Here is a 17,152-nt window from a genome sequence, read left to right on the forward strand (position 1 = left end):
TTTCCCTGTTTCTGGCCTCTCCAGCCCGATGAACTGGAAGCAAACCAGAGATAACCACCCTGGACATCCTGCTTTTCAGCCTTCTTCCTAGTTCTCCAAAGTCCTGCAGTAGTATGTTCCTCCTCTTCGTCCCGACATCATTTGTGCCGACATGTACCACCACCTCTGGCTCTTCACCTTCGTCCTTGAGGATTTCTGCACTCTGTCTGTGATGTCTTTAACTCTGGCACCAGGAAGGCAACACACCATCCTTAAGTCCTGCCTGCTGCCACAAAAACCCCGGTCAGTTCCTCTCACTATGGAGTCCCCTATTACCACGGCTCTGTGCGATGTCCGACTCTTCCACTCTGCCTCCACACCAACTTTTGATTGACAGACCTGGCTGCCTTGCGGACTGGCAGTGTCATCTGTCTCTACTGTTTCCAAAAGGTTCAACTTGTTCCTGACAGATAATTCCCTCCGGGTCTCTTGCACCTGTCTCCTCTCTGCCTTCCTCATCGTCTTCTCTCTTCTGCTCTCTTCTGGTACGATTGGTGTAATAACCTCACTGAAGGTCTTGTCCAGAAAGATCTCGTTCTCTCGGATGAGCCTAAGGTCCTCGAGTTCTTTCATCAGCGCTGCAATATGCTCAGTCAGTAGCTGAACGTGCACACACTTTCCACACTTATACGAGCCAGACACACCAGATTTGTTGACCTTCCATATCAAGCAAATAGCACACTGAACCAGCTTGGCAGTCATGTCTTCACCCTTTTCAACTATGGCGTAATCACTTCACTCAATCTCCTTGTCAAAGACTCCTGAGCTAAAGCCTCACTCTTCAATCCACAGGAACTTCCTTGGATCCTCTTTTTGGGGCAAGTCTGTGGAATTTTAATTTAGGTTAGAGGAGGAGGGAGGGAGGCCCTACATTGTAGGACCTGGGGTCTAGAACACAGCCACTCAAATAACAACCATTTACCTTCCCGACCGGCTTTGCGGTCTTGGGATATTTTTCCTGTTCTGGTTATTGGAGGACAGGTCTTTGGTCCAAGGGACCCCAGGAATGGAGGAAGAACCCTTTAAGTCTCAGACTAAGAAACTTATTTAGTCTGTGTTGGGCATCAGCGGGTCTGAGCTTATTGTCTTCTTTCTCTAAGTGAGACCAGCAGTCTCAAAGAGGGGACTATGGAAGACAAAGAGCATGAAAGCAAGGGAAGGGTTAAAACATGGAGACCACTGCCAATCTGTTGCAGGGGTCTGTCGAATGTAGAATGGGATAAGAATATTGAAATGCTCTCACACCAATTACAGAGTAAGGTTGAGGGTGAAAGGTCACTGTGGTGAGTTGAGATAACACAGTTTGTAAAGTTAGCCTACCTGCTAAATATCATCATGGCAGATTTGGGACCATACATCGGTGTGAGTGGGAGGGGGTGTCAGGTCTGCCAGGGTTGGCTGGGGATAGGTGTCAGTGGTAGGGAATCTGCTGTCTCCAGGGAATGGTGGGAGTTGAGGGAATTCCAGGTCCAGCTGAGTCATGGATGCCAGGTTGAGGGAGTTGTCCATTCTGACACATCATGTTGGGGTGTTATCAGCTCAGGGGGAGTGGTGGAAGTTGTATTGGTGGCAACAACTGACTCCCGCTTAGAATTTTGGGGCGAACATAGCTGAATAATTTTACATGAAGAATTCAGAGGAACCTCGATTATCCAACATTCGATTATCCGAATATTGTATAATCTGGCAAGATTGCAATGTTCCGATGCTTGGCTAAACTATGTCATCCGCCATTTGATTCTCTGGCATTCGCTTAACGGAGCAAATACTCCCTGCTCGTGTCCTTCAGGTAATTGAATTTCCTGTTTTGTTGGTTGGAGATAAAATGATAGACTGCCACTAGAGGTCAGTGTTTATAGATAGGATGCCAGGATTTCTGAGAACGGACGTTGGTGAAATTGATCAAATTCCCAATGTGGGCACATGTACATAATCTACTCAGAGAAAGTTCAGATGCTGGAGATCAGAGTCAAAAAGTGTGGTGCTGGAGAAGCACAGCAGGTCAAGTAGCATCCGAAGAGCAAGAGAGTCGATGTTTCTTGCATAAGCTTTTCATCAGGAATGGGGGCCCCCAAGGGGGGCTGAGAAAGAAACAGGAGTGGGTAGAGCTGGAGAGAAGATAGCTAGGAATGCAACTGGAGGATGAAGGTGGGGGGTGATGGTGATAGGTCAGAGTGGAAGATGGAGTGGACAGGTGGAAAGGAAGATGGACTGTTAGGACAGTTCAAGAGAGTGGTGCTAAATTGGAGGATTAGATCTGGGATAAGATGGGAGGGGAGATGAGGAAACTGTTAAAATCGATACAGATCCCGTGTGGTTGGAGGGTCCCATGGTGGAAGATGAGGTGTTCTTCCTCCAGTTGTCAGATGGCTTGGATTTGTGATGGAGGAGGCCCAGGACTTTCATGTCCTTGGTGAAGTGTTAGGGGAATTGAAGTGATCGGCCACAGGGCGGTGGGGTTGTTTAGTGTGTGTGTCCCAGAGATATTCTCAGAAACGTTCTGCAAGTTGGCGTCCTGTCTCCGCAGTGTAGAGGAGACCACATCGAGAGCAATGGACATAGTAGATGAGGAGTTTGCAGGTGCAGGAAAATCTCTGCCAGATGTGGGGCCTTGGATGGAAGTGAGGGGGGAGGTATGGGCACAGGTTTTACACCCTTGTGGTGGCAAGTGAAGGTGCAGGGAATGGAGGGTGGGTTGGTGGGGGCCGTGGACCTAACGAGGGAGTTGCGGAGGGAATGGTTTCCGCAGAGTGCTGAAAGGAGTGGGGAGGTGGTGTGGTCTGACTGTAGGTAGCAGAAGTGGAGGACGATGATGCGTTGTATCTGGAGGTTGGGGGGGTGGAACATGAAGACTGGGGGAGTTCTGTCCTTGTTGCGATTGGGGAGGTGGGGTTGAATGGTGGAAATGCAGGAAGTGCTGCTCCCAGGAGGACCAATTCCACTCCAGAAAATCCCAGATGACCTCCTACTTCAAGGACTGCAATTTCTCCTCCAACATGATCAACAATGCCCTCCAACTCATCTCCTCCACTTCCCGCACCTCCGCCCTGGGATTCACTGCCTGCACTCTTGGTCAATGTTGTCTCGTTTATATGTTGCAGGCAAGGATGCCTTGAGGCATGGTCCACTGAAGAGACCAAACAGGTACTACAATAACAAAAGAATGGACAACATGCAACAATCGCCAGACATGGCTGTTCCATCCCAGTCGGGGGAAAATTCAGCGGTCAAGGACATTTAGCCTCATATCTTTGGGTGACCATCCTCCAAGGCGGACTGTGGGATATGCAACAATTCAAACAGCGGCTGATAGCCAAGTTCGGTACCCATGAGAATGGCATCAACCAGGACCTTGGGTTCATGTCACACTACAGGTGACATCAGGACTGAAGAAGGGTTACACCTGAAACATTGACTTCTCCACCTGCTGCTGCCTGACTGACAACTCTGATGAGTGCTATTGTCACCTTCACAATACTTATTCACAATACGAGGTTAAGAGTTTAATTGTTTGTGGTTTCTGCAATTAAGCTGAGATGGATTTTGATGATTGCCACTATTTTAGCCCTGTTGTAGAAAGAGGTTTATTTTAACGGAGTGGAGTGTTATGAATGAATGCACTTGTTAAGAAATAATTTTTCACAAACCCTGCTGTCAATATGTGGTTCAGTGCTTCTGGACAGTGTACAGTGGGTAAATAGGCAGTAGTGCTCCCTAGCATTGGGGACTTGAGGGATTATGGAGTTTGTTTGAGGGACATACGTTGACCTGGGCATACGAGAAACTGTAGGGGTTGTTTGTGGTTTGCACAGGAGGTCGGGGGAGGAGGTTGGGTGGGATGGGAGAATGGGTTGGGGGTAAAGAGTGCAGGGTTTTTCTGTTTTTATTGGAACTGGGATGAAAAGGCTGCCTCCAAACTTTTTCCCAGATTCATGGCCTGGCAGCAGCAGCACAGCTGACATTCTGAGTGTCTTCCTTGTCATTTTCTCCCAGCGCAGGGGAGACAACTCTCACTGTCCATTTTCAGATGAAAATCCAGGCCTGCATCTCCAGATTCTCCAGCCAAGACAAATAGTTTCTCAGAATTCACTTTCCCAAGTGTCAACAGCAACTTGAATGTTGCAATGGGATCACCTTCTTTTCTGCTAATATCTGGATTCTCAGCACTTATATCCAGAGCATCCATTAATTATACTTGTCAACATGAAAATGTGACTTTCATTTCTACTTCCTATTTTTTCTTTAACCAATCCTTCATCGTTCCTGAAGAAGGGCTTATGCCTGAAACATCAATTCTCCTGCTCCTTTGATGCTGCCTGACCTGCTGCACTTTTCCAGGAACACATTTTTAAGCTCTGATCTCCAGCATCTGCAGTCCTCACTTTCTCCTAATCCTTCATCCATGCCAATATTTTACCTCCAACTTTCAATTTAGTCCTTTGAGAACAACTTTATCAAAAGACTTTGGAAGTTTAAGTGATCTAAAGATACTGATTCCTTTTAACCTAACCTACTAATTATAATCTCAAAAACAGCGAAATAGTTTCTCAAGGATCTTTAAACAGTATCGACTTTGAACAGATGATGCGCTCCTAAATTTATCATTCAGATTTCCTGAACTATCATTTTCAGTTTTCATCCAATAACATAGAACATAGAACAGTACAGCGCAGTACAGGCCCTTCGGCCCTCGATGTTGTGCTGATCTGTCATATCAATCTGAAGCCCATCTAACCTATACTATTCCATGTACGTCCATACACTTGTCCAATGACGACTTAAATGTACTTAAACTTGGTGAATCTACTACCGTTGCAGGCAAAGCATTCCATACCCTTATTACTCTCTCAGTAAAGAAACTACCTCTGACATCTGTCCTATATCTATCACCCCTCAATTTAAAGTTATGCCCCCTCGTGCTTGCTGTCACCATACTTGGAGAAAGGCTCTCCCTGTCCACCCTATCTAACCCTCTGATTATCTTATATGTCTCTTAGTCACATCTCAACCTTCTTCTCTCAAACGCAAACAGCCTCAAGTCCCTCAGCTTTTCCTTGTAAGACCTTCCCTCCCTACCAGGTAACATCCTCGTAAATCTCCTCTGCACTCTTCCCAAAGCTTCCACATCCTTCTTGTAATGCGGTGACCAGAACTGTACACAATACTCCAAGTACGGCCGCACCAGAGTTTTGTACAGCTGCAGCATAACCTCATGGTTCTGGAACTCGATCCCTCTACTAATAAAACCTAAAACACTGTATGCCTTCTAACCTGTAGTTCCTTGTTTTCCCTCCCTTTTTCTTGAAAACCGATCTTTCATTTGCTCATTTCTGTTTTCCTAAAATTTGTGTGACAGTTGACAGTGAAGAAGATTACCAAAGTTTACAAAGGGATCTTGATCAATTTGGGCCAGAGGGCCCAGGGATGGCAGATGGATTTAAATTTAGACAAAGGCGAGGTATTGCATTTTAGTAAAGTGAACCAGGGCAAGAGTTATGCAGCTATTGGTCGGGCTTTGGGTGATGTTGTTGAACAGAGAAATCTTGGGGTTCAGGTACATAGTTTTTGAAACTCACAGGTAGACAGGGTGCGTCTGAAGGCGTTTAGCATGGACACCTTCATTCATTGCTCTGACCATTGACTACAGGAGTTGGGACATCATGTTGATGTGGTACAGGGTGATGGTGAGGCTACTTCTGGAGTAATGTGGACAGTTCTGGCTGTCCTGCGATAGGAAGGATCTTATTAAATTGGAGAAGGTTGAGAAAAGATTTACCATGATGTTGCTGGGAGTGGGAAAAGATCTGCCACCCTGCCTACCCACAATACGCCCACACAGAACACAAGAAAGCATACTTGGCCAAACTATACCAGAAACACCCAGAATGCCTCAGCAATTACCAAACAGGTTGACAAGTGAAACCAGACAGCACTTGCAGACAAGGGAATACACTTCCCAAAACACACTAACAATACCCAGTCAACACAGCTGTCCCAAAGCCCCGAGGGCAGTCTCATAACACAGCAATACCAAAGCCACACAAAGAACAGGTCAGACGGAGAGGCGCTACCAAGGGCTTTGCTCCCAGGACAGGACAATGGAAGCATTTTACTTTTTCAAAAGAGACATTCTCACCTACCTAAAAAGAGAACTGGAATCTCCTGATCCCATTGATACTGTCAGGATGTTGCATTGTATCGACAATCAGGACATTCCTCCGACAACTGTTTTTCAATTATCACCATTGTAAATTAATTACTCCATTTCCAAATACATTGTATCTTGCCCCATTTTAATTAACCTTATTGTACAAGATTCCTATAAAACCAGCTCGAGGAAGAGAATTCTCGGCTACCTGGACAGACTGTCTGTGCTGTTTCAGCTTAGTCAATTTCTCTTCCGCGATATCACTGTAGTAATAACCTGTTTGTCAATTTCACTTTGAACTGTGCTTTGTGATCTCTAATTTATTAGGCTAATTTCTCCGACACTGGATCTGGAGGCTTTGAGCTATAAAGAGAGGCAGGATAGGCTTGGGATGTTTTCACTGGTGTGGAAGAAGTTGAGGGGTGACCATGTGGAGTTTTATTAAAATAATGAGGGGCATAGATAATTTGAATTCAAAACTAGGGGATATATTTTTAAAGTGAGAGGAGAAATTTTAAAAGTAACCTGAGGGACAACTTTTTCATCCAGAGGGTGGTTCATATGTGGAATAAGCTGCAGGAGGAAGACACATTGAAGACTGAAGCAAAATATTTTTTCACCTATCCCTTAAAGTTTCCTCACTGCAGAAGTTTCATCAATAGGAAATTATAGGGGTAATGTATATTTTAGCTCATCGTTATATTTCTAGAAAAATTAATTCACTCTCCTTTTTTCTATCTTTCATCAGAATTGTTTCTAAGGTACCCTCAACTCTCAAGTTGTCAGTTGCAACTTTAAAAACCCATTCTTTCATTTTAATTCTATCATTAACACCGATCACAAATCATTGATGAATCTTTTTTTGCTGAATTCTTATTTCTTGTGTCTGTTTTAACTATCTTTTTAAATGCTTAACAGTTTAGAACATTTTAGTTTACTTAACAAATTTATTTGAGTCAACTCTCCACTCACACCAATGTAATTGTCTTTGATTTAATTCAAGATTCTTGTTTGAAGTTAATATGGAATTCAATTGCGTGATGATGTTTGTTCACTAAAGCCTGTGAAGTTTTGAATTGAACATGCCTGATTGCTCAATAGATCTGAAACAGGTTTATCTCTCGGTACTTCCACAATATAATGTTCCAGGAAGTTATCATATTGTCTTTTATAAACTTACCTCTCTGTCCACATCGTCAATTTATTTTGTCCAATTTCTGTGAAGACAACAGTTGTCCCTCACAATTGTTATATATCTTTGTTGCAAGTCCAATTATTATTGGGGTGGCATGGTGACTCAGTGGTTAGCACTACTGCCTTACAGCGCCCGGGTCCCAGATTTGATTCCATCCTTGGGAGACTGTCTGTGTGGAGTTTGCATGTTCTCTTCCTGACTGCATGGGCTTCCTTTGGGTGCTCTGGTTTCCCCCCACAGTCCAAAAATGTGCAGGTCAGGTGAATTGGTCATTCTAAATTCCCCATAGGGTTAGGTGCATTAGTCAGAGGGAAATGGGTCTGGGTGGGTTAGTCTTCAGAGGGTTAGTATGGACTTGTTGGGCCGAAGGGCCTGTTTCCACACTGTAGGGAATCTAGTCTAATCAATTTTGCACTAAACTGTAAGGCTATGATTAAAAGTACATGAGTATACAAAGTAAAGGTATGTAAAGTATTTCCACTAGCATTTGTTCTTCCTAATCTCCATCTATACTAATGGAAATACTGAACCAGGTTTCTTCCTCATCACTGCTGCTTGTCATCGCTTAATTTCAGGGCCTACCCCTCCTCCTTTACTATTCTGTTGACCTTTTTGAAACCTTGTAAACCCTAGAATATTTATTTCCAACACTGGAGACTTTGTGAGAATACCTCTGGATTCTAAATCTATTTTCCTTTTCTTTATTTATGTAATTATTTCATCTAACATATTACAAATGTTCTGTACATTCAACTAAAGAGTCTTCAATTTATTTACTGATAATTTTTACATTGACCTTACTCACCGATACACTATTCCCATGAAACTCTCTGTCTCTTCCTATGTCACTTGGCTTCCTTTTCCTGAGTCACCCCTCTGCCCTATTGCCTTGACTTTTGTCTCTGAGATTAGAAAACCTTACTTTATCCCATGTAGCTCTGGGCTGGATAAGTTCGCCATGTTCAAGGACAAATCAGAGATCCTGATTGAAATGAGAAAGTGAGCTTGGTATATGACTGATAATCATCTGAGTGAAGCTGGAGATTCCACAATAGGTTTATCACTGCTTTTCAGTGCTATCCCTATCTCCCTTGATATTATTTAGAAATCTACTGCTTGATGTCTTCAACGTAATCAATGGCCAAGCTCCCAGGGATAAGGGTTTCCAAACTTCACTGCCCTCTTAGTGAAGAGATTCTCCTCATCTCAGTCCGAAATGGCTGGTTCCCTTATTCTGAGACTGTGTCCTTCAATTCCCGAGACTCCAAGCCAACAGAAACATCCTTTTTACACTTACTTTAGCTGGCCCGTTAAGAGTTTTGAAAATGTCAATGAGATCATCTCTCAGTCTTATAAATCTCCTGGTCCTGACCAGGTATATCTAGAACACTGCAAGATGTTCTAGAGAGGAAATTCAGGGGTCCTGGCTGATATTTTGAATCATCATTAGAAACAGATGAGGTCCCGAAAGGCTGGAGAGTTGCAAATGTTGTGCCCTTTTTCAAAAGGAAAAAGCTGCAAAGAAAAACTTGGGAACTATAGACCAGCAAGCCTAACATCTGTGGTAGGTCAATCACTTGAGAAGATTCTGAGAGATTAGATACATATGCATTTTGAAAGACAGGGTTTGGTTAGGCATCGTTAGCATGGCTTTGTGCATGGGTAATCATGCCTCACAAATTTGTTAAGAGTTCTTTGATGAAGTGACTAGAAAGGTTGATGAGGGCAGGGCAATAAATGTATGGATTGTAGTAAGGATTTTGATAAGGTTCCACATGGTAGGCTGCTCTGGAATGTTATGTCGCATGGAATCCTGGGATAGCTGGCAAATTGGAGAAACAATTGGCTTGATGGTAGGAAGCAGAGAGTAATATTGGAAAGATGTTTGGTGGGCTGGAGACCTGTGACTAGTGGAGTGCCTCGGGAGTCGACGCTGGGCTCATTACTGTTTGCTATCTATATCAATGATTTAGATGAGAATGTACAAGGTATAATTAATAAGTTTGCAGATAACACTAAAATAGGCAGTATGGACAATGAGGAAGGTTATCAGAAATTACAGCAAGACCGTGATCAACTGGGAAAGTAGGACGAGAAATGGCAAATGGAGTTTAATATACATAAGTATGAGGCCTTGCATTTTGGAACGTCAAAGGAGTTTCTTTGTGAATGGTAGGGCCTTAAGGAGTGTAGTAGAACAGAGGAACTTTGGAATTCAGGTGCAAAGTCACAGGTAGACAGAACAGTGAAGAAGGTGAAAGTGAGGACTGCAGATGCTGGAGATCAGAGTCAAGATTAGAGTGGTGCTGGAAAAGCACAGCAGGTCAGGAACAGGAAAATTGACGTTCGGGCAAAGGTTCTTCATTGGCAATGATGAGAGCAGTGAAGACGGCTTTTGGCACACTGGCCTTCATCAATAAGAGTACTGAGTATAGAAGCTGGGAAGTGACATTGCTGTTGTACAAGATGTTGGTGAGGCTGCACTTGGAGTATTGTGTTTTGGTCACCTCCCAATAGGAAGGATGTTATTAAACTGGAAAGAGTGCAGAAGAAGTTTACAAGGATGTTGCCAGGACTCAACAAAAGTTATAGGCGGAGGTTGGACAAGCTAGGATGTTTTTTCTTTAGAGCGGAGGATACTGAGGGGGAATCTTACAGAAGGATATAAGATCATCAGAGGCATGGATAGGATGAATGCACTCAGTTTTTTATCCAAGGGTTAGGGAATCGAGGAGTAGAGGACATCTGTTTAAGGTTAGAGGGGAAGAATAAAAGGAACCTGAGGGGCAACCTTTTTACACAGAGGGTGGTATGCATATGAAATGAACTGCCAGCAGAAGCAGTTGAGGTGGGTACATTAACAACATTTAAAAGGCATTTGGACAAATGCATAGGTAGGAAAGGTTTAGAAGGATAATAGCCAAGTGTGGAGAAATGGGGTGAGCATGCCTTCCCCACCCACCCCCACCCCCCGCCCCACACCTATCCTGACGTGAAGACACCCTCATCACATGACCACCACTCCATCATCCAAGCCAACTAGCCCCAACCCTATGATCAACCTCACCCCCACACCACTTCAGTAACTCTTGATCACCTAACTGCTAATCCTTAATGTCCTTCAAGCGAGCCACCACCTGCCACTTTACCCGTGTTTGTCACATTTTTACTCGCTCTATGGCTTTTTACAAAGGCTTTGGGATAACTCTTCATCTTATTGGGATGTTGGTGCTAGTGCTGTAAAGGTGGGCACTGCTCCGACAAAGATTCTCTGTGCTGCTTTCTGATTCTTATACTGGGTGAGTGCTGCAGGATTCTACATCTGGAGACTGGTTGAAAAATTGGGGTGTTCAGGAACTATAGCCAGATTCTTTGGGGGGGGGGGTTGGAGCAATTTGGGCAATATGAGATATGTGTGGCTGAATCGGGAGAGAAGTCTGGTAAGATTCTTTTCAATGTTGGGATCATCTCATTGCAGCTTTTACACTTTGCACAAGCAGCATGACAAATTCTCGCTGGGCAATGGTGAGCCCCATTTGATGGTGATTATTGTTTGGTAATGCCCTGGTTGACGGTTTAACTCATCTCACTAATAGTCTGGTTGTGCTCGTATCAAACTTGGCAAACAAATAACCATTAGGAAAACCATCCGGAATAATCCTGGACATCTTTGCTAATTTTGAATCTGCTGGAACCATACTAGGATCTAGGGGCATTTGGAAAATTATAGCTCTTTGCAGCATTGTTCAGAAACTAAATGCTAGCCCTAGGGTTCGTAGCATTGTTTCATTTTGTCTCCTTAAATTCTTCAATACTTGTCTCTACAGATCTTAATTTCTTGAAGTATTAACACAAGTTAATGGGATTTAATGGCAGTTAGATTTAAAGTTCAAAACAACATGTAAATTGCCTTGAAACTTTTCCAGGTGATAACGAATCAGAGAGAATTGCAGGTAAATTTAAAATACCATCTGATAAAATCCATAAGTAGTAAAATACCTGGACTTGTTTTATACAAATGATCAGGGAAAGATGAACTGACTTTACATTTTGTGACTGTTTTTCTGCATCTCTCGTGAGTTCAACATCAAAAGATGTAAAATACCATGCAAATATTACTGAGAGGCCGAAAGATGGGTTGTGAGTGTCTGAGTGCAAAGTAGTCAAGTGAACTCCATAGCTCCCTCAAATCCAGGATCATGGTCAATGCCCCTGAAATCTGGACCACAAAAAGAAAAGCCAGCATCCAGAGGCAAATCTGAAGCCAAATTCTATTTTCCCATCTTGACATATAAGGGCCTGCACTTCAGAGGAATAGGTAGCTCCCATTTTTAAATCTGTAAATTGTTCAAGTGCTCTTCAGTCCCCCAACAAACAATCTTCATCGTGCATTGCGTTCATGTTGTTTATTTCTTCCTGGGACATGAAAATTAGTGACAGACTGATATTTATTAGCCATTCCTTCCTTTCCTTTAGACAATGGTGGCAAGTTGTAATATTGAACCACTGCAGTTTGTGATATGAGTATTTGTAGCTAGACAGGAGAATGACCTCTTCTGGATAAGACCATTTGTTAGACCCCAGCAAGATGATTGGGTACAGTCAGTGGGTGGCACATTATCAGAGAAGTGCTGAACAGGGCGCATAAGTGATTTACAAGAATGATTCCAGGAATAAGACACTTCACTTATGAGGCTAGATTGAAGAAGTTAGGACTGTTCGCTTTGGAGAGACGAAGGTTATGAGGAGATTTGATGGATTTTTCAAAATCATGATTGAGCTGGATAGAGTAGGTTGGGTGAAGTTGTTCCTGATGATAAAAGGAACAGAAATAAGAAGGTATCGATTTAGAGTCAGTGGCAATCAACTGCTAATACATATGATTGTCCACTTCGGACATTCCGTGTCATTGGTCATGTTTGTGTGAGTCCTTGTGAGGCTGATCCTAGAGACATATCTCCAACCACTTTGGGCAGGTGTTTCTGGGAGGAGGTGGAAATGGTCCTGGGCCTTGAGATCATTGGCATTCCTTTCTCTGGTATCTTTTCTCTCCTTCCTATTGCTGGCAAGCCTTCTCAAAGAATTGTGTGTTTTCATATAGGAGTCTCCTCCAAGTCAGTTTCTTCTGAACAAAGGTCTCCCATGTATTGATGTTTATGTTGTATTTCTCGAGGGAAGTGTCAGGGAATCTTTGACATGTTGCCTTTGCCCTTCTCTCTTCGCCCAGCTGAAGGAAGGTTCTTGGAAAAGATTTGCTTTGACAGTTGGAATATGGACATCCTAAGCACATGTGTTTATTGATGGTCATGGCCTAGATGTTGCTCATATTAGCTACTTCAAGGATGCTGATGTTAATATGCCTGTCCTCACTATTTTTTTAGATTAGATTACTTACAGTGTGGAAACAGGCCCTTCAGCCCAACAAGTCCACACCGACCCGCCGAAGCGTAACCCACCCATACCCCTAATCTAACACTACGGGCAATTTAGCGTGGCCAATTCACCTGACCCGCACATCTTTGTGACTGTGGGAGGAAACCGGAGCACCCGGAGGAAACCCATGCAGACATGGGGAGAATGTGCAAACTCCACACAGTCAGTCGCCTGAGGCGGGAATTGAACCTGGGTCTCTGGCGCTGTGAGGCAACAGTGCTAACCACTGTGCCACCGTGCCGCCCTGTGGACAATCTGTCTCAAACAGTGTTGATCATACTTCTCAAGGGTGCTGAGGTGCCATCTATATGTAGTCCAGCTTTCAGAGCTTGGAAAAGGTGTCAGAAGGATGACTGCCTTCTATTCAACGGTCTTAGTATCACTGATATCAAAGTCATCAATGGCTTTCATCCCTAGGTGACAAAGATGATTCTCTTAGATTGGATGTGAAGTTGAATCTCTGCATCAATATCAGCCTAAAAGTGGTAGTTTCCCAGGTAAGGGAAATGTTCCAAGTTTGGGAGGATTTCTCTATTGATCTTAACAGAGGGATAGGCATGAAATTGATTTAGGATGGGCTGGTAAAGGATTAGAGCTTTCCTGAGATTGAACCAATTCTTCAAAATGTTTCTACAAAGTCATTCAGCGAGGCATGAAGATTCTCCTCCAAGAGAGCGGATATGCCAATTGTCACCAGCATACCGTTGGTGTCATTTTCTTCTTGGGATTTCAACCAGGTGAGGTTGAAAGGTTTTCTGTCCATCCTGTGGACAATATCCACAGCAATGGGAAGCTGTGATGTATTTGCTCCATCAACAGTTGATATGTTCCCTGTCTCTCTAAACATTTCCGTCCTGAATGCAAATGAGTTTGGGTCCATATGTTGTGTTGGTGGCACTCCATACACCTGGGTTTTCTGTTTGTCAACAATGAATTGTAGCTCTTTCGCTTTCTCAGTCTATCACTGGTTTTTGGTCTCTCTCTTTCTTAGAGTCATAGAGATGTACAGCATGGAACTAGACCCTTCGGTCCAACCCGACCATGCCGACCAGATATCCCAACCCAATCTAGTCCAACCTGTCAGCGCCTGGCCCATATCCCTCCAAACCTACCTATTCATATACCTATCCAAATGCCTCTTAAATGTTGCAGTTGTACCAGCCTCCACCACATCCTTTGGCAGCTCATTCCATACATGTACCACCCTCTGTGTGAAAAAGTTGCCCCTTTGGTCTCTTTTATATCTTTCCCCTCTCACCCTAAACCTATGCCCTCTAGTTCTGGACTCCCCCATACCTGGGAAAAGACTTTGTTTATTTATCCTATTCATGCCCCTCATAATTTTGTAAACCTCTATAAGGTCACCCCTCAGCCTCCGCTCCAGGGAAAACAGCCCCAGCCAGTTCAGCCTCTCCCTGTAGCACAGATTCTCCAACCCTGGCAACATCCTTGTAAATATTTTCTGAACCCTTTCAGGTTTCACAACATCTTTCCAATAGGAAGGAGACCAGAATTGCATGCAATATTCCAACAGTGGCCTAACCAATGTCCTGTGCAGGCGCAACATGACCTCCCAACTCCTGTACTCCATACTCTGACCAATAAAGGAAAGCATACCAAACGCCTTCTTCACTATCTTAAAATCTGGGACCTATGAGCTATGAACCTGCACTCCAAGGTCCCTTTGTTCAGCAACACTCCCTAGGACCTTACCATGAAGTGTATAAGTCCTGCTAAGATTTGCTTTCCCAAAATGCATTTATCTGAATTAAACTCCATCTGCCACTTCTGAGCCCAGTGGCCCATCTGGTCCAGATCCTGTTGTAATCTGAGGTAACCCTCTTTGCTGTCGGCCACACCTCCAATGTTGGTGTCATCTGCAAACTTACTAACTGTACCTCTTATGCTCGCATCCAAATCATTTATCTAAATGACAAAAAGTAGAGGGCCCAGCACCGATCCTTTTGGCACTCCACTGGTCACAGGCCTCCAGTCTGAAAAACAACCCTCCACCATCCCCCTCTGTCTTCTACCTTTGAGCCAGTTCTGTATCCAAATGGCTAGTTCTCCCTGTATTTTGTGAGATCTAACCTTGCTAATCAGTCTCCCATGGGGAACCTTATCAAATGCCTTACTGAAGTCCATATAGATCACATCTACTGCTCTGCCCTCATCAATCGTCTTTGTTATTTCTTCAAAAAACTCAATCAAGTTTGTGAGACATGATTTCCCACGCACAAAGCCATGTTGGCTATCCTGAATCAGTTCTTGCCTTTCCAAATACATGTACATCCCGTCCCTCAGGATTCCTTCCAGCAACCTGCCCACCACCGAGGTCAGGCTCACCGGTCTATAGTTCCCTGGCTTGTCTTTGTAACTCCACCTTTGTGGTTGATGAGTTCCCCTCTGTGTCTTGATGGTAGTATTGTTTTGCCAGGTATGGAGAGCTTTCTTTTTCCTTTCGATGAAGTCTTGGATGATGTGGTCATTCTTGTTGAAACAATCTTGGGGTTTTCCAATGAACTCTTTGGAGATTTTGGTTGAAGACATTGTTCACGAGTCTGCTTGGCTCTTGAAGCTGCTCAACATTAAGCTTTTTTTCTGAACTGTTTCCTCACCTTCAGCTGCTTCTGGTGGTATTTGATAGACTCTGTGGAGCAGTGTTGTGTCCAGCAGTCCTCTGCACTGATTATCCCTTTGGCGATGAGGACATTCCTTTTGGTCTCGGGATTGAATGTTGATGCAGTTGAACATGTGCCAGAGCTTTGATCATGGGTACTTCCAGGAAGTCTTGAACTTGTCTTTTCAGTGGAATGGTGTGTTGGGGATGTAAAGGTAATAATCATAGTCTTACCAGACCACAGCGCAGCTCTCTCATTGGAGAGAGAAAGATAACTGTGGCAAACAAATTTCTTAAGGAGAAGCTTTTCTCTCATTGCCACTGAAATAACTCCACAGAGGCTGATATCCTGTCATTTAGTCAATCTTTATTTATATGCGGAGTGTCCTTGACACTGATCCAGGTTCCTCACAGCCAACTCTCTGCATGAACAGAATAACTGACACTCCTGTTTTTTTGTCTTTTTATGTTCAAATCTCATGTTACAAGTGAAATAATTCCACAGAGGTCTGAATCCTGTTACCGAGTCCCCCTTTATTTACATGGGGAAAGTCCTTGACACTGATCCAGCTCCCTCAGACCCAGCTCTCAGAGTGAGCAGAACCTCTGACACTCCTGTTTTTTTTATTTTTCTTCACAAATTCCCAGTTTTTTTAACCCCCACACTACCACCTAACTGCAGACACTCCTGTTTTTATCTGTCAGCCAGAGCTCCCAGACTGGACCATGCTAACAGGCATAGAGAGAGCTCATATTCAATTAAGTCCACCTGGCTGATAGCTTTACAATCATGACAGTCTAATGCTCCCTACTTTTATATCCCATTCCTTTTGGTCACAAGGCCAACATTCCAATTCTCTTCCCTGGTATCCACAGAGCTTGGATGTTAACCTTTTGTGTTTCATAATTCAGGGCTCTTAAATTTCTCTATTTAGTAGGTTTCTGCAGTCTTTCTCCATTTAAATAATATTCAATATCTTTATTCTTTTTGCCAAAGAGCATAAAGTCAGATTTTTCCACATCAGATTCCACTGACCAAGTGTTTACCCATTTGCTCAGTCTATAACCCCCTGCAGACACTTTGGGTCAGCCTCACCACTTACCTTCCCATCCATTTTTGTGTCATCCAATTACTTAGCTATAATACTTTCACATTCCTCATCAGTCATTGAAATATACCAGCTCTTTTTCTCTCGTAATAGTTGGATTTATTTCCAATTCACACTCCCCCATTTCACCTTAATGATTTTGTATTTGCAATGCCACGATTGCTTTATATGGTAAAGAATCAAGCAAATGACTTATTCAACTACCTTGGCCATTTCTTTGTTGCCCATTACTGTTTCCTCAGCCACATTGCCTCAGGGACTTATATTCACTTTGGACCTTCTGTTCATTTCTTATACACTTAAAGAAGCTTTTGCAGTCCATCATGATACAACAGGCAACTTGATCCTCAGAGTCGGGAGTGTGGTGCTGGAAAAGCACAGCAGGTCAGGCAGCATCCAATGTTTATTTTCTTCCCCCTTTATCGTTCTTTTTCTCGTTTTCTCTTGTTGGTTTTTCAAACTTTCACAATCCTCTGGCTTACCACTAATCTTTGCGATATTATACATTTTTTTAAAAAAAAATTAATTATTAATGAAACAGAAACATGGGGAATAGTCACTCCCTGCTGCATACTTCATGGTTTGACCTCACCCAATCTGAACTGCAA

This window comes from Hemiscyllium ocellatum, chromosome 3, assembly GCF_020745735.1.
Source record: "Hemiscyllium ocellatum isolate sHemOce1 chromosome 3, sHemOce1.pat.X.cur, whole genome shotgun sequence".
Taxonomy (NCBI): Eukaryota; Metazoa; Chordata; class Chondrichthyes; order Orectolobiformes; family Hemiscylliidae; genus Hemiscyllium; species Hemiscyllium ocellatum.